General features: G+C 37.7%; 1 long non-coding RNA gene across 1 annotated transcript in view; it reads left to right on the forward strand.

Moving 5' to 3' along the window:
- The first annotated feature begins 8,102 nt into the window (after window positions 1-8,102).
- Window positions 8,103-25,869, forward strand: part of LOC132359512 (uncharacterized) — an 82,431-nt gene continuing 64,664 nt past the window's right edge. The window contains exons 1-2 of the long non-coding RNA XR_009500859.1: window positions 8,103-8,174; window positions 9,590-9,781. This is a non-coding gene — a long non-coding RNA (uncharacterized LOC132359512). The remainder of the gene's footprint in view (window positions 8,175-9,589; window positions 9,782-25,869) is intronic.

Here is a 25,869-nt window from a genome sequence, read left to right on the forward strand (position 1 = left end):
CAGGGCTTGGCTTTTCCTCTGTCATATCATCCATTTAATGAACACCTCCTGAGTACCTGCTATATACCAGGCCAGCACTGCCATTAAAGACAAGTAAGTCAGAGGATGTAGACTCAAGGAATTGTGACAATTATATGAAACTGTCTTTAAATTATAATTAATTAAATTACATAGCCTGATCAGGCTAACAGTTTATAATTTTCAGCATATGCTACAGGATAATGGGTTTAGAAATCTACCCTGTAAATAATACTCTTCACATGGTAAGGTAAACTTTATGAAGAGGTTAAAGAGGTAACCCCCATGGTGGGGCAAGGGTACGTGTCATTGGTGAAAGACCCTTTTCCCAGAAGTGTCTCCTTTCACCCCTCACATTTCCACAATACTTTTTCAATTTCTATTTCAGGCAATAAAAATATTTAACTTTGCAGATTTTTTATTTTCTTTTTTTGGAGTGGCCAATTCATTAAGCTTATTAAAATGGCAGGTCAAACCACTTTATCATCCTAAAGCCCTTTAATTTCATCCTAAAGCTCTAGAATTTTCCTTTATGAGCCTGGAAAAGTTTTCTTCTTCCTTCCTATCATGTGGTTCTGCTTCCCTTAGGCTCCTACTTTCTGCTATGTAAGGGAACAAAAAACTAGAGGTGGTGGGTGGGAGCTTCCCAAATCCTAAGTGGAAGGGGAGAGAGTTGAGACAGTTCGTAGGGTGGATTCAGTTCCCTGATTTCAGAGCTGAGGAAATTGGAATCAAGAGATATTGAGGTGACTTGCTCAAGGCCATGCAAGCAGCTCATGGCTAAATGAGGACCACGGAGACGGCATCTTGATTCCATGACTAGTGCCCCCTCCTCTCCACTGCCGTCCATCAGTGAGCACTGGTCCATCTCATTCTTCTCATCTCATGTGTCTGTTCCTCATCATATTTATCTCAGCTGTTTCAGTTCTTCCTGAATTCTTTACCTTACTCTCACATCTGGAACAGTTTTCTCCCTTTCCTAAGTCACACATCTTACTGAGCACACATCATCCTTCAGATAATGCACTCAGTCCAGACCTTACCAACATGAGTAAGACCATGCCCTTCTCCAGGCTCTTTCCACAGCCACTGGCCATTCCTATCTTTGGAACGTAATTCATCTCTGTGACCTCCTGGCCAACTCCTCTCTTACATTCACAGTTCTACTCTCATGCCACCTCTTCTGAGAAGTAGCCTCATCCACTCCCTCTTTTCTGGAACTTAAATTTAACTCATGGCACTGCTAGTATCTGTGTACGTTCATCACTTAAAGATGAACGCTCAACCTCTAGCATGATTCCTATCACATTGTAGGTTTTATTTTAATAAATGCTTGGTGAGTGATTGAATAAGGGATGGTAAAGGAATGAATCCATCGTGTGGCTGCATTTGAGGTTGTTTGCTTCCCTCTCTCCTGGAGTTACCTCCCAGCCACTTTCAGAAAATCAACACATTTACTACTGCTTCTGGAGTGCCTATGACTTGCCAAAAGCTAATTTAACCCCCATTTGACAGGTGAAGAACCTCAGCTACAGAATAAACTAACTTGCCCAAGGTCACATGGCCAGTAGATTTGTGCTGAAATTTGACCTCAAGACTGCCAACTCTAAGTGGGTGAACTATGCTGCATTACCTCACATGTCTTATGCTTATACGAATATATTCATTTATTACTTGTAAAATTGAGATGTTTAATTAAAATTCTATATGAAAGACATTTTCTTCTCCAAGTCATACTCATCCCTTCTGCTGTAAATGTAATCACTGCCTTTCACTTTATTTTTTTATGGTACTTAGATGTTCACCATGCTCCTTATGCTATATGACTTTCAAAGATTAAGGTAAATATCATGTTTTATATTTTCTGAAATGAATATGCATACAATGAACAGTTTTTATGATAGCGCGACATTGGAAAAAGATTGAAATCTCTGTTTTTGAAAGAGGGCCAAGTTGAACTCCGTGCAGTTAGGTAATCCACCCAAGGTCTCACAAAGTACAGTGGCATAATTTTGACCACAACTAGGAAAAAAATGGGAAGTAAACATGATTGTTTCTTGACTTACTTATCTCAGTATCAGATCTTTCTGGATCTTAAATATTGAATTATATAATCTAATGGAGCTGTAAGCTGTAGTCTCTCCTAAGACAAACTGCATTTTTAAAAGGGTATCTTTAAGATCAAAGAAACTTTAAAACTCAACTGTTAAACCACAATGGTAGTATGACAGGTAATCCCATCAGTAATTTGGGCAGCAAGAAACCACTTGTACTGAGAAGTGATAAAATCAGGCTCATCCAAGAGTGAGATGTAAGTTTCTCCCATTATCTGACTTCTTAGTAACATCCAATGGGATGTTGATGCCAGTTTCCACTCTTGATTTTCAATTTTTATTTCCTTATCTACGAAAGAGCTCTGAGGTGACCACTGAAGTATACCCAGGGCTGTCCAAGTCTAGCAAAGAGAGCTAGACTGACATGGAAGTTGTGAAGCATGGTCCTGTTGGAGGAAACCACAGTGCAGACAAAGTTTAACTTAAATATTTGGATCCTAAGAGTGACTCATATTTTATGTGGAAGACAAACCCAGAGATAAGGCATTTGAGGAGAATTTGCTTTGATAGATCCCCAAACTGTAGCTGGTCACATGATTCCAGGAAAAGCACGGAAACTCTTCAGGTCTTTAAATGTGTGTGTCCAACAGGGAGAGGGAGAGAGACAGAGAGAGAGCTGTTTTTTGTTTGTTTGTTTGTTTTTAATTGTTAAATGGATTAAACCTTGGTGCTTGACAACGTATGGAAATAATTGTAGTTTGGCTAATGCAACATAAAATATTCCCTAATTAAATCTTATGTGAATAAATCTATAAATCATTTGTAAATATTGCTGAAGAATATACTCCCTTTTTGTGCCAGAATTCTTTTTTGTCTATTTATTTATTTATTTTTTATTAAAGTGTAGTTGATTTACAATATTGTGTTAGTTTCATGTATACAGCAAAGTGGTTTGGTTATACATATATATGTATTGTATACATATATATGTATATTGTATATATCTATATTCTTTTTTTTGATTCTTTTCCATCATAGCTTATTACAAGATATTGAATATAGTTCTCTGTGCTCTACAGTACATCCTTGTTGTTTATTTAGAGAGAACTGTTTCAATCAGTACCTTTCTGGTGTCCAACACTAAGGTACTATTATTGTTGTCATTTTGGTGGGTGTTTCAGTTGACTCCATCAGATGCGAGGTCAGCAGGTTCTAAACAAGTATGATACATCTGTGAATACTAACAGAGGGGCCTCCTGGCTGTGGTCCCGGAGTGGAGTGGTGGACACTCAGCAATGGTTGCTGAGTGGGGAGGACCAGGGGGTCTGAGTTCCCTGGAGGCATTGGGGCTGGAGGGTTATATGCAGGATCTGGGCATTATTAACTTTCTAGCCTATGTGTGCTCCATGTGTGTAAGTGCACATGAGCATGTGTGGGCTTTGTCTTTCTTCCTTTTAATATTTTAAATGGCCTTTTGCATTCTGTCCCTGGAATTGTCATAATCGCTGAACTTATTCATCGGTTACCTGCACTTTAGATCATTGGGTGCTAGAACAGGATGAAGATTGGGGTGTTTGTGTATCATCTGCCCAGTTAGATTACTGCTTTAACTCCTTTAGGGGCTTGTCCTTCACTTATTTGCAGTTTTTCCTGTCATTTTATGTCATTGCTTGAGCATCTGGCAATTAAGTGCAGGATTGGGAAATACTTTCATGATATATACTAAGGAACTAGTAACTTTGCTCTTAATTGCTGTTTTCATATTTCAGTGCTGTCCCTCCATTGTTGCATTGCAATGATATATCTGTAGACTCTGCCACGGTTACCACTAAGTACACAAACAGTGCAGAGAGCTGTGGGCTAGAAGCCTATTTGCAACACTGCCTACACCTTACAGCCTTCTCTGGGGCTCCAGATTCCTGGGATAGAAATAGAATTTTTTGCCCCATAAAAATAGGTTAAATCTCTCAGAGTGCTGTTCTGTTTTGTCCTGTTTTTTCATTTGGGAGAGTAGAGGTAGATTCTAACTAAGATCATGGTATTTTCTCCCTCTCTCTTTTTTTTTTTTTTTTGTTTTGCATTTTTTTTCTTTTTTATAAACTTATTTATTTATGGCTGTGTTGGGTCTTTGTTGCTGCATTCAGGCTTTCTCTAGTTGTGGTGAGCGGGGGCTTCTCTTGTTGTGGAGCATGGGCTCTAGGCATGCGGGCTTCAGTAGTTGTGGCACATGGGCTCAGTAGTTGTAGCTCGTGGGCTCTAGAGCACAGGCTCAGTAGTTGTGGCGCACGGGCTTAATTGCTCCGTGGCATGTGGGATCTTCCCGGACCAGGGATCAAACTCGTGTCTCCTGCACTGGCAGGCGGATTCTTAACCACTGTGCCACCATGGAAGTCCCTGTTTTGCATTTTACTTTATTTTATTTTTTAAATTTTTTCATGGTATTTTCTTAATCAACAAATGAAACATGGGCTTCCCTGGTGGCTCAGTGTTTGAGAATCTGCCTGCCAATGCAGAGGATATGGGTTCGAGCCCTGGTCTGGGAAGATCCCACATGCCGCGGAGCAACTGGGCCCGTGAGCCACAATTACTGAGCCTGCGCGTCTGGAGCCTGTGCTCCGCAACAAGAGAGGCCCCGATAATGAGAGGCCCGCGCACCGCGATGAAGAATGGCCCCCACTTGCCGCAACTAGAGAAAGCCCTCACACAGAAACGAAGACGCAACACAGCCATAAAAATAAATAAATCAACCCAAAGTTTTAAAAAAAAAAAAAAATTAAAAAAAAAAAAAAAACAAATGAAACATGCTTGGCAAATATACATACTCCTGTGTGAAGGATGGATTTCAATATTTGAAATCATGAACTAAGCTTTTAGATATAAAATGTGGGGCTTTTTCATAGGTCTTGTTCAACACTCAGATTCCAATGCAACAAATGTTTATTAAATGGCTAATTTTGTGCAAGGCAAGAAATTTGCCTCTTATGGTCTGGTGTCATGTGCTGAGGACATGAGTTCTGTGCTTATAACCCAGACTGTGGCTAGTGCCATGAGACCCATCTTGCAGATGAGAGGCTATGACACCAGACTGGCAGTGGCAGGGAGCACCTGCTTGGGCGCAATGGGTCATCCTGTGACCCAGGAGAGATAATTTGATGTGCAGGGACAGGCCCTCAGTTTGGAAGGAAACCTGTTTTGGATTATCTCTAGATTATTAGAGAACAGAGTGTTTCAGGAAAAGAGTACCCATGTTCATTCATTCTTTCATTTGTTCAACAAATATTGAATGAACAACTTAATGTAGAAGGCACTTAGGAATAGAAATGAATGAGTCATTTTCCTGTGCTCTCCTGGAGTTTACATTCTAGTAGGAAAAACAGACTTTAACAAAGACTTAAATACTTAATTGCTACATTCAAACTGTGATCGTCCTGAAAGCAGAACAGTAGGGTGCTATGAGAAAAATATAAGAGGAGACACTTAATTTGGATATTCTGAAAATGTGACATTTAGGCAGAAATATGAGGAATGAAATTAGCCTGGTTAAGGTGGTGGGCTGGGGGTGGGGAGAAAGGTCATGATTCAGACCAGGACAAGGCATGTGATAAAGTCCTGAGGCAGGCAGGTGTGGTTAGGAAACTAAAAGAAGGACAAAATAGAGATTGGTGGGTATGAGAGAGAGTGGGTATGATCAGGCTGAGGAGGTTGGCTGGCTATGGTCACGAATTAAGTAACTTTATACTAAGAACAATGGAAAGGTTTTGAGCAGGGACACAACAAAATCAGATCTATGTGTTTCAAGAAGAGGGTCTGGCTGCTGGTGGGAAGTGGGTTGAAACATGGTGAGGAATGCAGGGATAGCAGGAACAAGGCCATTTCAACAGTTCTAGGTATGTTCATCGAAAGCCTCTTTGCCTCAAGCATTTTTGCCTAAACATACTTGCTGCATAACTCATTGGCCATAAGGCAATTCTGCCATAAAAGATAAAATAGCAAAAAATAAAAGAGGGGCATGGAAAAGGACATAATGAAACATGAACAATGAATTATAAAATTAAAAAGAAATTATTGCAAAATACAAATTATTTGAATACATTTAAAATGTGCATAGATTCATGGCAATACTGCACAAATAACTGATTTTATTTTATGGATTGTACCTAAATACTTGTCTTCAGAGTTTTTCAATCATAGTATTTCATACATTTTTTTGCTTGTTAATTTATCTCTTTGTTTGGCATCACACATTTTCTTTTTTTTTTTTCCTTTTTTTCTTTTTCCACTAGTCTTTATTTTATTTTTTATTTATTTAATTTTTACATCTTTATTGGAGTATAATTGCTTTACAATGGTGTGTTAGTTGCTGCTGTATAACAAAGTGAATCAGCTATATATATACATATATCCCCATATCTCCTCCCTCTTGTGTCTCCCTCCCACCCTCCCTATCCCACGCCTCTAGGTGGTCACAAAGCACTGAGCTGATCTCCCTGTGCTATGCAGCTGCTTCCCACTAGCTCTCTATTTTACATTTGGTAGTGTATATATGTCCATGCTACTCTCTCACTTTGCACACTTTTTCTTTTTCACTAAAATTTCCTCCTTCATCAAGAGAGGTAACAGCTCCAAAGGAGACATGCAGATGGCCAACAGACACGTGAAAAGATGCTCAATATCACTAATTGTTAGAGAAATGCAAATCAAAACTACAATGAGGTATCACCTCACACCAGTCAGAATGGCCATCATTAAAAAGTCAACAAATAATAAATGCTGGAGAGGGTGTGGAGAAAAAGGAAACCTCTTACACTCTTGGTGGGAATGTAAACTGGTGCGGTCCCTATGGAAAACAGTGTGGAGTTTCCTTAAAAAACTAAAAATAGAGTATGATCCTGCATTCCACTCCTGCGTGTATATCTGGAGAAAACCATAATTCGAAAAAACACATGTACCCCAATGTTCAAAGCAGCATGGTTTACAATAGCCAAGACACGGAAGCAACCTAAATGTCCATCAACAGATAAATGGAGAAAGAAGATGTGGTATGTTGTATATGTATACCGTATGTGGTATACTGTATATGTATATGTATACTACTCAGCCATAAAAACGAATGAAATAATGTCCTTTGCAGCAACATGGATGGACTTAAAGATTATCATATTAAGTAAAGTAAGTCACACAAAGACAAGTACCATAGGATATCACTTACATGTGGAATCTCAAAAAATGATACAAATGAACTTATTTACAAAACAGAAATAGACTCACAGACATAGAAAACAAACTTATAGTTACCAAAGGGGATGGGTTGGGGGACAATAAATTAGGAGCTTGGGATTAACATATACACACTACTATATATAAAACAGGTAAACAACAAGGACCTACTGTATAGCACAGGGAACTATATTCAATATCTTGTAATAACCTATAATGGAAAAGAATGTGAAAAAGAATATATATATTAGAATATAAAGAATATAATATATATATTAGAATATATATATATTAGAATATAAAGTGTATATTAAAATATTAGAATGTGAAAAAGAATATATATTAGATATATAAAGAATATATATATTAGAATATAAAGAATATAAAATAGAATATATATATAGAATATAAACTATAAAATAGAATATATATGTATGTGTGTGTGTCTGTGTCTGTATATATATATAACTGAATCACTTTGAAAAAAAAGAGGTAACAGCTTCCAAATACTAGGATGTATATTTGTAACTGAGCTTTGACTTGTGTTGTGAAAAGCCTCTACACAGTTGTTTGTTCTGGGCATAATGTCACTTTTGGACAGACAGTCCAAAATTCTGTGGGACATATGCGTTCAATCCTGTGCCTTTGAGACCCTCAGCGTTTTTCAGGTTAATGCAATATAAAAATGGGAGTACTGCATCAATGAAGAAATGAAACCAAACTGTCAACCAGTTATTTTATCTTTTACGGCAACAATGCTTTACGGCCAATTAAGTTACGCAGGGAAAACATTTGCGGCAGAGGTGTTTGTAGTAGAGAAGCTTATGGCGGAGGAACCGTACACACATTTCAGCAGTGTAAGCTCGGGATGATGGCGGTTTCTGTGTGAGTTGATGCTTTACGTGCCTACTGTGTTTGGGGTGCTCCATCCGGATTAAATGGTACTAATTGAGCTGCAAGTTTCATGGGTGGTTTCTCAGTGTTAAAGTGAGGGGGTTAAAGGTTTGGCACTCAGTCCTCTGAACCACCTGTGCATCTCTCATTTTGGGTTGTGTTTAAGGATGGTATGTGTAGTGCTACATGTTTCCTTAGAGCTTAGCACCCTGCAAAATTTAAGGCAGCAGCTCCTATGAGCTCTGGCTTTTGTACTAGGCAGTGAAGTTTTGATTGTTTAACAGCCATCTAGCTGCCAACATTCTTACTATCTTTTTGACAGTTAGCCTGCCATGCTTTGGAAATGCCATATCCGCTGTGTAGCATCAGGACTCCCCACGCAGGGGAAACGCTCCCAGCTCTGGAGGAACATTCTACATGTGAGTGTAAGGATCAGATGCCCCCTGACTTTGCAGGTCAGGTGCCCTGTCTTCCTGCCGCTGCTCTGAGCGCTGCTGCCCATGATGTGAGCCACGCAGCTCCGCAGCCACTGACATGCCCTCCCTGAAGACAGAGCCATCTAATAGTGGGCAAGTCTTTTCACTTAGTTGCTTACTATGTTGCATCAGGTTTTTTTATACTTGGGTAGACTGTGAGAAATATAGTATAGTGGAACGACCACAAGCTTTGGAGATAGCTCTGGCTCAGTTGTGCTGTGTGGAGCTCTGTAACCTTAAGCATATTGTTGAACCTCTCTAAGCCTGACTACCCTCACCTGTGAAAAAGGGCTAATGATACTACTATCCTTCTGGGATTCCTGTGAGGACAAAATGTGATGGCATATGCAGTGTCTTACACAGGGCTTCCCCCACTGCAGGCATCCGATAACTGTGAGTTTCCTTCCCTATGTTAATCATGTAATAACTAGCTTGCCTGATGTCACCCAGAGGCCCCAGGCCTTCTGCGGTAATGGGATCATCTCACCACATCCTCATTTTTGGTAGCTGATTTGTGAGAATTTCACTTATCTGTGCTGTTCTTTCTGAGGGCACAGATAATCAAATTTTCAGTAGAAGTATGAGGCAGATAAGACTATAAACTCTGAGGATATCTGACTATAATTTGTAGGCTGTCAGTAACATAATACAACCAGTCTGAAAAATGCACGAGAAAAGAGTGTTGCTCTCAAATAGTCGAGAGTGTATCCTTCACCTATAAATGTGTTTAAATCTCCTTCGAACCTTTGATGATCATCTACTATGGCTTCGGGTTAATAAGTCCATGTATGCATTAACTACATTCAAAGAACTGCTTTTTCATTGGGCCTAAATTTACCCTTTGCTACTCTCAAGTCATGCTTCTTGGTTCTAATATTTTCTTGGATTGAGGAATAAATTCTTACTCACTTACCCCTGTTTTCATTTTAGGCAGCTGAGCTACAGTGAAAAAACACTGGACCTGGGCTCAGGAAATCAGCTTAGAGTCTGAATTCTGCTACTTGTCATTTGGATAGAGGTGTTTCTTTGAGATCAATTTTCACACGTGTGAAATGGTGATAATTCTACGTTCTCTGCTCCGTTTCTAAGCTGGCTGTGAGGATGGAAGGATAACGTTGAAAGGTACGTGAACTGTAAAGCGTCGCTCACGTGATTTTCATCACGCACCTGAACCACCACAGAGATAAAAAAATAATTCTGATGTCAGGGCCTCCCCCCCGCCCCAGTTTTACAGAGTCAGAGTCTCTAGGGGGGGACCCAGGCACCTCTATTAAAAAAATACGTCAGTATGTGCAGCAAGGATTGAAATCCACTGCCCTTTAAACATACAGGATGACATCACTATTCACAATATTATAGACTTCATTGGCTTAACAGATGAGCTGGAATCCTTTGGGCTCATCTTCAGCTGCAGCTCTTTACCCCTCCCACTTTAAGGGATTATTCTCAGACCTAGCTCCATCCATTTCCTCCATGCTCATCACCTGTATCTCCTTTCTACAGCCCAGTTCTCCAGCCACACCAGACTAGCTGCTGTTCACTGAATACCCCATTCACTTCCCTGCCTTTGTGATTCTGCTCAGTGATTCCTTGAGAGGAAGTTCTTACTGGGTGTGGGGACCTGGTCTTCTTGTAGCACTAATGGAGACATAGACGCTTCAAATAGCAAGTGATCTTATGACCATTCAATTTATATAGGAAAACCTTGTGACTAAAGAAGCTAAGTGACTTTCTTGAAGTGACAAAGCTAGTTAATGATAGGGTCAGGATTAGAATCCAGGTCTCCAGACTCCAGGGCAGAACTCTTTACACGACTTACCCTTCTAAAAATATTAATTGAACACCTATTGTATTCCAGGCACTGGCTTACAGTTGTACTATAAATATGCAGAACAGTCTCCTGTATCTATCATGCCAAATACAGAGCATTTGTCTCTAGCACTTATAATTTAAAAACATTATCCCTTTTACTATACGTAAATATACACTCAATCTTTAAATCTTTTCAGGACAGTATACTTTCTCCTAAAGTATATTCTTCTACATTTGCCTTGCCTTATGCATTTGACCTGAGTTCCATGAGGTCAGGGCCTTCTCTTCGGGGATTTCAACCACTCTCCTCAGCCAAGCTCAGATTATTAGCAGAGGTGGGGCTGCTTCTGGCCCCTTTTCCTCAATCCAGGAGCTCACGTGCCGCTGCCTCACTGTCATTCCCTTAAATTGTAGTAGTCTCTACATCTTTTAGCTTCAAGTCTTGGGTCCCGACACCAGCTCTGCAGGATTCAATTACCTGAAGTTTGTTCTCAGTATTTCACTTTGGGAGAAATTTGTCAAACAGAAAAACCAAAAAAATTTGATATAAGGATTTTGTTAGGATTTACAGAGCCTAGATTGGGCCAGCGCATACTCAGTCTAATCTTCAAAGTTATCCTGTTTACAGCTACGGAGTCATGCAATTAATCTGACTCTCAGCTCAGATTGCAACAGAAAACCATTAAGTATATAGATTAAATGTGTAGAAGGGTAAGTTCAGGAAACTGTGATTTATCTTCTCGTCCCTTCTGATTCAGTTTGGTTTAGGAACAGAGATGCAGGGGTTGGAATTGCTGATCACTAGAGAGTTCTTCCTGAAAATGGAAAGAGTGGCCTGCACTTCCATGTTTGACAGCCCAGTATCTGAAGGACTCCATTGAGCAATGTGTACCAAGTTCATTGTCCTTTCAACATTTCCTCTGTGTCCTTGCATTTATGAGGCCCCTTTATTTCCAGCACATCAGCAACATCAGTTTAGAAAATGAGCAGTAGTGATGGATCAGTACTACATGTTAAAAGATCACTTGTTGACTAATGTCTATGGTAGTGAAGAAAAATTAGCAAACTCATGATTTCTATGTTTCTAATACCAGAGCCTAAAAAGTGTTGTGTAAAATAAGCCTGCTTTCATGAAAACCACTAGAACTAGATTGTGAGTTTTAAATCTTGAAAGATCTATATTTCCATCTAGGGGAGCAGAATTAGGCAAATACTGAAGATTGGTGTAAACAGAGGACATACTAACTTTTAAGCTGTTATTTACTTTTTCTTCTTGAAAGAAAGATCCGTGCATTTGTAGTTATTGTTTTCTGCTATGGCACTTAGTTAAAACTTGGTCTTTAGCCACATTCTCTTATGCTTTTTCCATGCAGCTTTTAAATTCAATAAATACTTAGTGAATACTTAGAGTGCTCTAGGCATGATTCTAGGTGCTGAGGAAACCACAGTGGACAAATGCGTTCCAGCCAGTGCAGGAGACAAAGGGGTGTATCTTTATTTATTTATTTTAAATTTATTTATTTATTTTTGGCTGCATTGGGCCTTCATTGCTGTGCATGGGCTTTCTCTAGTTGCGGTGAGCAGGGGCTACTCTTTGTTGCGGTGCGCGGGCTTCTCTTTGCGGTGGCTTCTCTTGTTGCAGAGCACAGGCTCTAGGCGCACGGGCTTCAGTAGTTGTGGCACATGGGCTCAGTAGTTGTGGCTCACGGGCTCTAGAGTGCAGGCTCAGTAGTTGTGGTGCATGGGCTTAGTTGCTCCACAGCATGTGGGATCTTCCCAGACCAGGACTTGAACCTGTGTCACCTGCACTGACAGGTGGATTCTTAACCACTACACCACCAGGGAAGCCCAGCAAGGGGTGTATCTTTAAAAAGACTTAATAACATTGACAAACTTATGACAGAAGTGGTGAATGGAAAACAGAGAGAACGATATTATGTCAATATTATGACATAGTATGAGTGTGTTTCGTGTTTGGTGATTGCAATCATTGTTGCTTTTGTTGTGGTCATCCATTTACAATGCTTGGTGTCAGTTTATTTATCTCTTGTAAAAATAAAATACAGTGTGTGTGTGTGTGAAAAAAAAAAAAAAGGCTGATTACACTCAAACCCTGGAATCCATAGGGCTACAAATGTGATAGTGACATTTGCAAGGTGTGTGGCTATAAAACAGTAATTTACACATTTGAATTATTTTCATGAAAACACTGAACCATCTCTCTGCTAGATTTTAAATGCTATTGTCTTAGTGTTGAGAAAGTACATGAAATAAAATTAATTACGCTCTGCCAAGAAAAAAAAAAGAAAAAATTGAATGAAAAGGGAAATATAACCACAGATTATGCATTTACTAAAAAGATAAGATGATATTTTGTAGACCTATATACCATCAGATTAGGATAAACTAGATAAGATGTATGAAGTTTTAGAGAAAAAATATATCAAAACTGGCTCAAGAAGAGTTTAAAAAGTCTAAATGATCCTGTAACTAGTAAAGGAATTTAACCCATTATTTAAAATCTTCCTGCAAAGAAAACATCAGCCCCAATAATTTTAGAGGTGAGTTCTACTAATAATCTGGGGAGCAGGTAATTCCAAACTTTCAGATAATAAAAAAGAGAGAATATTTTGTCAGTTGGTCTCACGAGGTGACTAAAAACTTGGTGCTAAAACCAGACAAGGACATATAAGAAAGGAAAATTACATGGCAGTTTCACTCATGAACATAGACAAATGAATGAAAATGCTAAATGAAAATGTTAGCAAATGGAATCTGGTGATATATTAACAAAATATAATAAATTACGACCAAATTAGATGTTTTTCAAAATGCAAAATGAGTTAAACATTAGAAACTATATTATTGTAATTCACCATTTTGAAGTTTGAAGTGAATAAAAATATGGTAACCTTGATAAATGTAGGACAAACATTTGATGAAATCCAACAACCATTTATTATAAAAATGTATAGCTAACTGAGAAAGCAAACTTTCTGAACCTATTTAAGAGTAGCCACAAAAAGACCTACAGCAAACATAATACTTAATGGCAAAATGTTAAAAATGCCATTCTGTTTAAAATCAGGAACAAGACAAAAATGCCTGGTATCACTGCTTCAAAGCAAATGGTAAATCAAGAAAAAAATGATAAAATGTATAAGGATTAGAAAAAAGGAGCCAAAATATGTCATTATTTGCAGATGAAGGAAATTTTTGAATAAAAATATGAAGAATCCATAGACACCTCAGAAATATCAAGGGTTCAGTTCTAGATCAACACGATAAAGCAAATATTGCAATAAAGTGAGTCACACAAATTTTTTAGTTTCCCAGTGCATATAAAAGTTATGTTTATACTATACTTTTATTAAGTATACAGTTGCATTATATCTAAAAAAGCAATGTACATAATATAATTAAAAAATACTTTATTGCTAAAAATTGCTAGCCATCAGCGCTTTGTAATCTTTTTCCTGGTGGAGGGTCTTGCCTTGATGTTGATGGCTGCTGACTGAGCTGCGTGGTGGCAGGCAATGCTGTTTGATATCATTTTACCCAAAGAAGAACTTGCTTCAAAATTGGAGTCAATCCTCTCAAACCCTGCCACTGCCTTATTAACTAAGTGTATGTCATATTCCAAATCCTCTGTGGTCATTTCAACAATCTTCCCAGCATCTTCACCAGGAGTGGATTCCATCTCAAGAAACCAATATCATGATTGCTCATCCTTAAGAAGCAACTCCTCATCTGTTGTGATCATGAGATGGCAGCAATCCAGTCACATCTTCAGGCTCCACTTCTAATTCTTGTTCTCTTGCTATTTCCACAACATCTGCGGTTACTTCTTCCACTGAAGTCTTGAAGCCCTCAAAGTTATACAGGTTTACTGGATATTTGAGGGTTGGAATCAACTTCTTCCAAATTCATATTAATGTTCATAGTTTGACCTCTTCCCATGAATCACAAATGTTTTTAATGATATCTAGAATAATGAATCTTTTCCAGAAGGTTTTCAGTTGACTTTTCCCAGATCCATCAGAGGAATCACTGTCTATAGCAGCTATAGCCTTACAAAATGTACTTCTCAAATAATAAGACTCAGAAGTCAAAATTACTCTTTGATTCATGGGCTGCAGAATGCATGTTGTGTTATCAGGCATGATAACAATGTGAATCTTGTACATCTTCATCAGAGCTCTTGGATGACCAGGTGCATTGCCAATGAGTAGTAGCGCTCAACAGCAGGCTTAAAATATTCAGTAAACCATGTTGTAAACAGATGTGCTGTTTTCCAGACTTTGTTGTTCCATTTATAGAGCACAGGTAGAATAGATTTAGCATAATTCTTAAGGACCCTAGAATTTTGGGGATGGTAAGTAAACATTGGTTTCAACTTCAAGTCACCAGCTACATTGACCCCTAACAAGAAAGTCAGCCTGTCCTTTGAAGCTTTAAAGCTAGGCATTGACTTCTCTTTAGCTATGAAAATCCTAGATGACATCATCTTCCAATGTTTTGTTCTACATTGAAAATCTGTTGTTTAGTGTAGCCACCTTCATTACCTTAGCTAGACATTGCACTTTTATCTTATGGAGACAACTTCTTTCCTTAAACCTCATGAACCAACCTCTGCTCGCTTCAAACTTTTCTTCTGCAGCTTCCTTACCTCTCTCAGCCTTCACAGAATTGAAGAACATTAGGGATTTGTTCTAGATTAGGCTTTGGCTTAAGGGAATGTTGCAGCTGGTTTGATCTTCTATCCAGACCACTAAAACTTTCTCCATATCAGCAATAAGGCTGTTTCGCTTTCTTATCATTCATGTGTTCACTGGAGTAGCAGTTTTAATTTCCTTCAAGAACTTTTCCTTTGCATTTATAACTTGTCTAACTGGTGCACAAGACCTGGTTTTTAGCCTATTTTGGCTTTTGACATGCCTTCCTCACTAAATCATTTCTAGGTTTTGATTTAAAGTAAGAGATGTGCGACTCTTCCTTTCACTTGAACACTTAGAGGCCACTGTAGGGTTATTAATTGGCCTAATTTCAATATTATTGTGTCTTAGGGAATAGGGAGGCCTGAGGAGTGGGGAGAAAGAGGGCAATGGCGGTTGGTAGAGCAGTCAGAACACACACAACGTTTATTAAGTTTACCATCTTGTGTGAGTGCGTTTCATGGCACTCCCCCTACCCCCAATTACAATAGTAACATCAAAGATCACAGATCACCATAATAAATATAATAACAAAGGAAAAGTTTGAAATACTGTGAGAATGTGACACAGAGATGTGAAGTGAGCAAATGTTATTGGAAAACCAGCGCCGATAGACTTGCTTGATGCAGGGTTGCCACAAACCTTCAATTTGTAAAATGTGCAACATCTCTGAAGTGCATTAAGTAAAGCATAACTTTGTACAGGCATATCTGTACAAAGTTTATGGTTACATCTCAGGTATGTTAAGGTCCTTGGACTCTGAAATGTAACTTACTTGAAGGGAAAGAGAAGTTTCAGGGTTCATATATGTTGGACATTAGCCATTGGCAGGCTCAGTGCTAGGTTGTTTATTTAGAATAATAATAATGATTATTATTACTGTAGCTACCATTTATTGGACACCAACTCCCCAGCCAAGAACAGGCTAAATTTTCACAGTTAATATTTCTAATTTTCACACGAACTGCAAGTTATTATTCGAGGTAAGATTCTCCTTATTTTACAGATGAGAAAACAGATTCAGAGAAGTAAGGTAACTTACTCGAGTTCACACAGCTAGAAATGGACAGAACTAGCATTTCAAAAAGGGTTTTTTGTGGTCTGAGCCTGTCTACAGTAATACAGACAGCTTCCCTAAGGTACCAAGCTTGTGTCCTGTCGATGTCCTCAATGCTCAAGAAATATCGGTGGGGAATAAAGACGCAGACATAGAGAATGGACTTGAGGACATGGGGAGGGGGAAGGGTAAGCTGGGACAAAGTGAGAGAGTGGCATGGACATATATACACTACCAAATGTAAAATAGATAGCTAGTGGCAAGCAGCATCATAGCACAGGGAGATCAGCTCTGTGCTTTGTGTCCACCTAGAGGGGTGGGATAGGGAGGGTGGGAGGGACACGCAAGAGGGAGGAGATATGGGGATGTATGTATATGTATAGCTGATTCGTTTTGTTATACAGCAGAAACTAACACACCATTGTAAAGCAATTATACTCCAATAAAGATGTTAAAAAATAAAAAAAATAAAAATCCCTTATTTTTCAAATCCAAAAAAAAAGAAATATCTGTGGACTGTTTCACTTGGAGCCTGGATCAAAAACCTGTCTCAGAAAAGGATCAACTTGTCTTAAAAATCAGGAATATTGACTTGATTAAAGCAGCTATCACATTTCAGCATTTTTTGGTTCCTTTGCTCCTTCTCTCAGGACCAGAAGGGACTTCCTAGGTCTTTATGCTGTTTGGGTGCTAGAAAGAATAGAAGACATCAATATTAGTTTTCTAGGGCTGCCATAACAAAATAGCACAGACTGGGTGACTTAAAGAACAGAAATTTATTTTCTCACCATTCTGGGTGCTAGAAGCAGAAGATCAAGGTGTTTGCAGGATTGGTTTCTTCTGAGGTCTCTCTCCTTGGTTTGTAGAGGGCTGCCTTCTCGTTGTATCCCTCACATGGTTGTTCCTCTGCGTTGTCAGTGTGCTAACCTCCTCTTCTTATAAGGACACCAGTCATATTGGATTAGGGCTCACTCTAACAACCCATTTTAACTTAAGTATCTCCTTAAAGGCCCTAACTCCAAATACAGTCACATTCTGAGGTACTGGGCCTAGGAGTTCAACTTAAGAATTTGGCAGGGGGGACACAATTCAGCCTATAACATCTAAGGGGAATAGTAGGGCGGATTTGCAGTCTCAGAAAAATTGGATACTTTAAGGGTTTGTGTGGTAATGAGTCCTTAAGGGCATTCCTCCTTGGACAAAGAACGGCAGTAGGCAGCCCTCCAGGCTCCTAGGCAGTTAACAAGAGCATGGGGGCTCACACTTCAGCCCCAGGAAACTACTCTCACGGGACTCACTGATGAAAGCACAAATGCAAGGTCAGCTCGGCATTGAGAACAGAAGCCACCAACAGGATATCCCTGCCTCCTTGTTTTCCCTTCATCTTTTAGGAACCTGCCAAGGCCTGGTGAGTGGGAGCTTCAAAACGCCCACCCAGCTCACCATGCATTCATCAATTCATCAACTCTGATAGGACAACAGGAACTTAGAATCAGTCCCAAATTCCCAGATGGGTTTAGAAAATAATAAATCTTGGACATTTCATGAAGAATTCTTTAAGGTCATGTTTTAGCATCAGAAGCCATACAGGGCCTACGCAGAGGAGAGCATGGGAAGAAACCTGCTAATAAAGCCACATTTGACAACATCCCTCTTGCTGCCTCTCCCCTATTCTTAGCTTCTTCCCATGTTCTTTATAAAACAGAAACAGAGCTTTCTCTTTGGAAGATAAATCTGGAGGCAGCCTTGAACCCAACCCAAGGGGAATTTTCTTAAGAGCCAGGCCACCATTTAGTCCTAGCCCAGTCCTTTAAATTGGTCAAGAGATGTGGAAACTGTCTTTTCCTGCTGAGTGAAGGCCATGGCTCTCTAGGGAGCTCCTGTAGTCTTCATTTGAATTTACATTGACCTTCAATCTCAAATTGGTAAACTTGTGCATAGTTGTATATTTGTTTATTGCAGTTTTTTTTTTTTAATTGAAGTATAGTTGATTTATAATGTGTTAGTTTCAGGTGTACAACAAAGTGATTCAGTTATATATATGTGTGTGTGTGTGTGTGTGTGTGTGTGTGTGTGTGTGTATATATATATATATATTCTTTTTTTTTATAGTTTCTTCCATTATAGCTTATTACAAGATATTGAGTATAGTTCCATAGTTCCAAAGGTTATTACAAGATATTGAGTATAGTTCCTATATAGTAGGTCCTTGTTGGTTATCTATTTTGTATATAGCAATGTGTATATTTTAATCCCAAACTCCTAAATTCATTGTTGTATATTTAAATTGCCTTAGCATTGTGCTCACAGAAAGACTCAAAGAATTGAGGAATTGGGAGTTAGGTCTCGAGGGTTTCAATGGGGAAAATATTCAGTGGTTTGAGTGATGGTTGGGTAAGGTTAAATGATGAGCATTTAAAGAATAATATTATTTTTTAACCTTACATTTCTGGAGTACACCACCTTTGTCATGATTCATTGGGTTTTTTTGGCTTAGGGCTTGGACTTAGAATATTAACTGTTCTTGAACCTTAAAATTTACTTAAAGCATCACTGTGATATTTAAAGGAAAATGGTTAAACTTTCATTTTATGGAGAGGGTGTGGAGGGCAGTTAGCATTTATCAAATATTTGCTGTATGCTTGGCACTGTGCTAGTAACTTTATATTATTTCCCCATTTAATAAAAAAATAATGTGGTGGTAGCAACATTTAGCACTAAGATAAACCTCTAGCATGGATTCAAGGCTTGGAGGGAGCCATGAGAATTGCAGGATGCCTGATCTGCTTATATCCTTTAACCTCTCCTTTTTCTCCCACCTCAATTCCCACAGGCGTGGTGGCTATACTTCATTCACTTTTATTAAACAGTGATTTGGAACAGACAGCTTTTAGGAGATGCTCTGAATTGAAAATCACCTCCAATGAAAGTCCTTACCTGACCACCCTATCTAGAGAAGCCACCCATATCACTCCATCAAATCCTTCTATTTCATTACCTTATAGCATTTCTTACAATCCTGTATTTTTCATGTTTGTTATAATCTGGATCCCCTTCTAGAATGCATTCTATCTTGTTCTCTGCTGTGTCCACAGTGCCTCAAACGTGATGGGCACAGAGTAAGTTTCAATGGTTATTTGTTGCATGATCTATTAATGAACAGATTCAGACAGATGATAGTAACCCCACTAACTGGCTGACTGGTTTGGATGAGATCATGTTGTTTGGAAGAAATCAAAGCTCTTGCTGACGGTGACAGAAATCTCAATCTTTTGCCATGAATTCACAGTAATATAAGACTGGACTTACTTCCAACATGCCATTGTCATGTCTGATGTATTACTTAGCTCACCAACATATGCTTCCATTTTCTCATAATTAATATTTCCTGAGTGGGGCACCACCACCAGACACAATGCCAGTCACTGCAGAACCTGGAGTAAAACAGTGAATGGGGCTAACATTTATTGAGCATTTTCTATATGTCTTGAACACTTGTGTAACTTGCCCTGCTATGTAGTATTTTATTGCTTGGATATTACATAATTTTTAAGTATATTAATCTTTTGTTGGACATATGGGTTGTTTCCATTTTTTTGCTATTCATACTTATGAATATTTTAATGCATGTCTCTTGGTGTACACAGAGAAGTATTTCTCTAAGGCATTGGTTCTTATATTGTGGTCCTCGGACAAGGCACTTAGCCTCCATCCTAGACATACTGGTTAGAATTTCTGTGGATAGGACCCAGTAATCTGGGTTTTAACAAGCTCTCCAGATGATGATGATGCACATTAGAACCACCTGGGGAGCTTTCAAGAAAAAACCAATAGCTGAGCCCTACCGAGGAGTGGTTAAGTCATAATTGCTTAGGATGGGGCCAGGTGATTCTACTGTGTTGTCAGAGTTGAGAGCTACAGCTCTCACGTATGTAAGTAGGAGTGGGATTTTCATGTTATAGCGTACAGGTTTGTTAAATTTTACTACGTGAAATCAAAATTACTTTTCCAAAAGGGGGACTTAAAAGCTTTTGCACAGCAAAGGAAACCATCCACAAAATGAAGAGACAACCTACTGAATAGGAGAAAATATTTGCAAGTGAATTGACCGATAAAGGGTTAATACCCAACATATATAAACAACTCATACAACTCAACATCAAAAAATACCCGATTAAAAAATGGGCAGAAGACCTGAATAGACATTTTTCCAAAGAGGAAATGCAGATGGCTCACAGGCACATGAAAACATGCTCAGCATTGATGATCCTCAGAGAAATGCAAGTCAAAACCACAATGAGATATTACCTCACACCTCTCAGAATGGCTGTCATCAAAGAAACACAAATAACATGCTGGGGAGGGTGTGGAGAAAAGGGAACACTTGTGCACTGTTGTTGGGAATATAAATGGGTGCAGGCACTGTGGAAAATATTGTGGAGGTTTCTCAGAAAATTAAAAATAGAGCTACCATATGACCCAGCAATTCCATTCCTGGGTTTATATCAAGAAAAAAATCCCAAAACACTAATTTGAAAAGATACATGCACCCCAGGGTTCATAGCAGCAGTATTCACAACTGCCAAGATATGGAAGCAAGCTGAGTGTCCGTCAACAGATGATAGGATAAAGAAGGTGTGGTATATATATATACAGTGAAATACTACTTAGCCATAAAAAAGAATGAAATTTTGTCATTTATAACAACATGGATGGACTCAGAGGGTATTAATGCTAAGTGGAATAAGTCAGGCAGAGAAAGACAAATACTGTATGAAATCATTTATATGTGGAATCTAAAAAATAAAACAAACTAGTGAATATAACAAAAAGCAGCAGACTCACAGATATTGAGAACAAACTAGTGGTTACAAGTGGAGAGAGGGAAGGGGGAGGGGGCAATATAGGGGCATGGGGTTAAGAGGTATAAACTATTATGTATAAAATAAGCTACAAGGATATATTGTTCAATCAGGGGATATAGCCAATATTTTATAATAACTATAAATAGAGTATAACCTTTAAAACTTGTGAATCACTGTATTGTACACCTGTAACTTATATACTATTGTATATCGACTATAGTTTAAAAAAAAAATTTAAAACTCCAAACCACCCTCCCAAACCCAAAAATTATTGTCCCAATTTATGCTGACAGCCGCTCTTTATGAGTGTTCCTGTTGCTCCATATCTTCACTAAAATTTGTATTTTTTGATAAATAGCAAAACAGTACCATTTTGATAGGTGTGAAATATCTTATTATAATTTTAATTTGTATTTATTTGATTAGTAATGGCACTGGGCATCTTTTTATATGTTTAAAGGCCAACAATATTTTTACTTCAGTGAAATGCCTGTTCTTCTGCCATTTTTTTTTCTACTGGGTTGTCTATTTATTGATTTGTGGTAATTCTTTGTGTATTCTGGATGCTAATCCTTTGTTGGTCCTGTATATGGACCAACAATCTTCCTTCTAATTTTTGGCTTATCTTTTTATTCTCTTTAGGGAGTATTTTGATTAACAAATTCTTTTATGTCATTGAATTTCTCTCTTTTCTGTTAGGGTTTGTGTTTTGTTTTGTTTTGTTTTCCTGTTTGAGAAATCTTTGCCTACCCAGAATCCGAAAGATATTCTCCTGTACTTTCTTCTAAATGTTTAAAATTTTTGCCTTTCACATTAGTACTTAACCCACCTAGAATTTATTTTTTAATCAGTGGTCTAAAGTAGATACCTGTTTTTACTTATTTTCTTTGTGGATAAACAGTTGTCTAGTACCATTTGCTAATTAACCCATCCTTTCTTTACTAAACTGCCATACCAGCCTTGTTCATGTGTCTATTTTAGATAAAAGCATGGGTCTGTTTCTGGGCTATCTATTTTATCTATTGGTCAGTTTTTTTTTCATCCATGAGCCAGTGCTTCACTGTTTAATTTTTATAGTTTATAATCAGTCCTGATACATGACAGAAGAACAAGTTCCCTACCTGGTTTTTCTCTAAAAACATCTTTGGCTATTTTTAGTGCTTTTCATTTCAATGATTTAAGAATTAGCTTGTTAGGTACTCTGAAAAGTCTTGCTAGCATTTCTATTAGAAATTCATTGAATCTTTAGATCAATTTGAGCATGTATATCATCTTTAAAAATGTTGACCCTATTAATTAAGAAAGATAGTATGTCTCTTTATTTGTTATTTGTTTTTCGATGTCTTTCAACAAAGTTTTATATTTTCTACATACAGTTTTACAAAAGTTTTATTGAGTTTATTTTCTGGGTTCCTTATATTTTTCTTGTTATTATAAATAATATCTTTACTTTTTAGTTGCATTTTCTAACTGTTGATGTCTGTATATGGAAATGAAATTGATTTCTGTACATTAATCGTATGCCTGGTAACCTATCTAAATTCTTTTATTAATTCTAATAGTATTTCATAGATCATTTTTAATTTTCTAGTAAACAATTTTATCATCTATAAATAATTGTTTTCTTTTTCTAACCCTTATACTCTGTGTGTGTGTGTGTGTGTGTGTGTGTGTGTGTGTGTAAGCCTTATTACTTACTGGAACACTAAGTTGCATAGAAGTGTTGGTAGTGGGCATCCTTGCCTTGTTCCTGATTTTAAAGGTACTGATGTTTTCAACATTTCATCATTGAGTAATGTATTTGTGGTAGGATTTTTGTCTCCTTGTGTTTTAGCTACTCTTGAGGGGTCTAAGAAAGTTTCCTTCTATTTCTAGTTAGCGAAGAAATTTATCTTGAGTAGTTGTCAAATTTTAACACTTGCTATCTGATCTGTTTCAAAATAATTATTCAGGCCCCCCCCCCTTTAGTCAGTTAATATGGTGAATTATATTAATAGATTTCCTAATGTTGAATCAACTTTGCTTCCTAGAGTACATCCCACTGGTCATGATTCATTTTCTCTTCCTACAGTCAGCATTCCATTTTCTAATGTTCAGGATATATTTACGTCTGTTTTAGTGGGTAAAATCACATAATTTTCCTTTATACAGTCCTATCTTGTGTTGGTATCAAGGTTTTACTCACCTCACAAAATATGTTGGGTGAGTATCCCCTCTTTTCCTAGTCTATGAAAATGTTTGTATAAATGATTCTTTATAATTGCTAGGGTTTGCCTCTAAAATAATGTGGGCCTGTTACTTTCTCTTTGCAAAGATTTTGCTCTGTGCATTTTACTGACGTATAACACACATTCAGAGAAGAGGAATCCTGATGAATTATCACAAACTGAACATACCCCCTCAACCAGCACCCAGATCAAGAAGGAAAACACTGCCAGCACCACTTAAGCCCCTGCCGTGCCTCCTTCCCATCACTCCTCCTACAAGATTTTAAAAATTAGAAGTACTCCAATTTCTAATACCGATAACATGCATTATTAGTGGTGCTTATTTTTGAACTTTAGATCAGTGAAATTCTAGAGAATATAAGTCAAATGTTTTGAGAACTCATAGATTTTTTTAATGGTTATAAAGTTATTCTCTTTATTTCTTTATATTCTTTTTGAGAATGTATATTTTTCTAAAATTTTGTCTGCATCTAAGTTTTCAAATTTGTTGGTGTATACTTATTCAAAGTATTTTAAATTCTCTTTTTAATCAGTGCAATATCAGTGGTTAGGTTTCCATTTTATTATATTTCTGCCATTTATTTTACTAGATCCATCTTTTTAAGCGCTTGTCAATTTTTATTAGTCTTTTCAAAAACTAACATTTAGCTCTGTTTTCTTGGTTTAGTTTCTATTACGTTACTTTATTTCATTTTTATTATATTTTCCTACTTTCTTTGGGTTTATGCTGTTATTTTCATAACAAGTTTTATTCTTATATCAGTAATTTTTAGTCTGTCTTTTTTTTAGTTTATTTATTTTCTTTATTTTTTGGGCTGTGTTGGGTCTTAGTTGTGGCATGCGGGGTCTTCATTGCGGTATGTGGGATGTTTCGTTGCAGCACGGGCTCTTTGTTGTGGCGCATGGGCTTCTCTCTAGTTGTGGTGTGCGGGTTTTCTCTCTCTAGTTGTGGCGTGCATGTTTTTTCTCTCTAGTGGCGCGTGGGCTCCAGAGTTTGTGGGCTCTGTATTTTGTGGCATGCTGGCTCTGTCGTTGAGATGCGAGAGCTCAGTAGTTGTGGTGTGCGGGTTTAGTTGCCCCGCGGCACATGGGATCTTAGTTCCCTGACCAGGGATCAAACCCGTGTCCCCTGCATTGGAAGGTGGATTCTTAACCACTGGACCACCAGGGAAGTCCCCTTTCTTCTTTTCTTATATATGTACTTAGAGATTATTTTAAAATAATGACGTTTGTTTATCAACAAGCTAAGTATTATTTTAGCTGCATCCAATGTTTTAAGGAGCAGCATTTTCATTATAATTTAATTCTATGCTTTTTCCCCCTAAATTTCATTATATGTTCTTTGACATATGAATTATTTCAACTTTTTTTTCCAAAATCGAGTTCTCTTTTTGGTTTTGATTTCTAACTTTATTGTATTGTAGTAAAATACGTCTTCTGTCTAACACTGATTTTTGGACTTTTTGGAGACTTGCTTTGTGATGTAGAATGTATTTGATTTTTATAAATTCTTTATGTCTACATGAAAGCATATCTATTTTCCAGTTATTGGGTGCCATGTTCAAAATATATACCCTAATTTAACTTTTAATTCATGTTGCTTAATTTTTCTCTATCCTTACTGTAATGGTGAGGATGAGTTAGGTTGTAACAAACAGCCCCATAATTAAAGTTTACCTTTGGCTCATACTCACATCATCTTTATTGAGGGATCCAGCTGACAGGATCCAACTCTGTGTTTCCATGACTGCAACAGCAGGGAAAAACTCTTCTGCAATATCTCACAGTGGCCACTAAATGCTTTTGCCTGGAAGGATACACATAACTTCTGTACACATTTTGTTGGCCAAAGCAAGTCATCTGGCCAAAAAAGCCACACCTAACTTCAAGGGTCAGGAAAGTGTATTCCTACCCTGTAGTATGAGGTAGGAGAACTGGAATTTTGGTGAACAGCACTAATGACTACCACATTTTCTGTTTTATTTTGCTTGCTTTATTGATTACTGGAGAAAGGGGTTTAAGTCTCTATCATGATGCTGAACTAATCCATATATCCTTATATATTCTGCTAATTTTTTCTGCATGTGGTATAACCCTATGTCCTGATTCTATATGTTAAAATTCTACTACTGTCAGGGGAATTGTACAGTGATCATCTTTGCCTTTCAAAATCTTCTTGACTTAAATCCATATTGTTTGTTATTAATAGAGATTCACAACTTAGTGTATTTGGAGAGCCTTGTATATAGTCTCCCTCTTTTGATTGTCAACCCTTTAATTTCCTTTTGTCTTAGGTATATCTCTTATCAAAAAGTAAATTTAAAAATACATATACATATGCATATATATGAAAGATATATATGGATATACATATGAATACATATATGAAAGATATCAATCCCAAGGTTCAAGAAGCCTAATAAACTGTGTGCTGATTACATATCCATTAGAATTGTTGAACCTGGGCATTGGTGTCTTTCATCAGTTCTGGAAAGTTACTAGTCATTAAATCTTTTTTTTTTTTAAATCTACT

This window comes from Balaenoptera ricei, chromosome 2, assembly GCF_028023285.1.
Source record: "Balaenoptera ricei isolate mBalRic1 chromosome 2, mBalRic1.hap2, whole genome shotgun sequence".
In the NCBI taxonomy this organism is placed as follows: domain Eukaryota; kingdom Metazoa; phylum Chordata; class Mammalia; order Artiodactyla; family Balaenopteridae; genus Balaenoptera; species Balaenoptera ricei.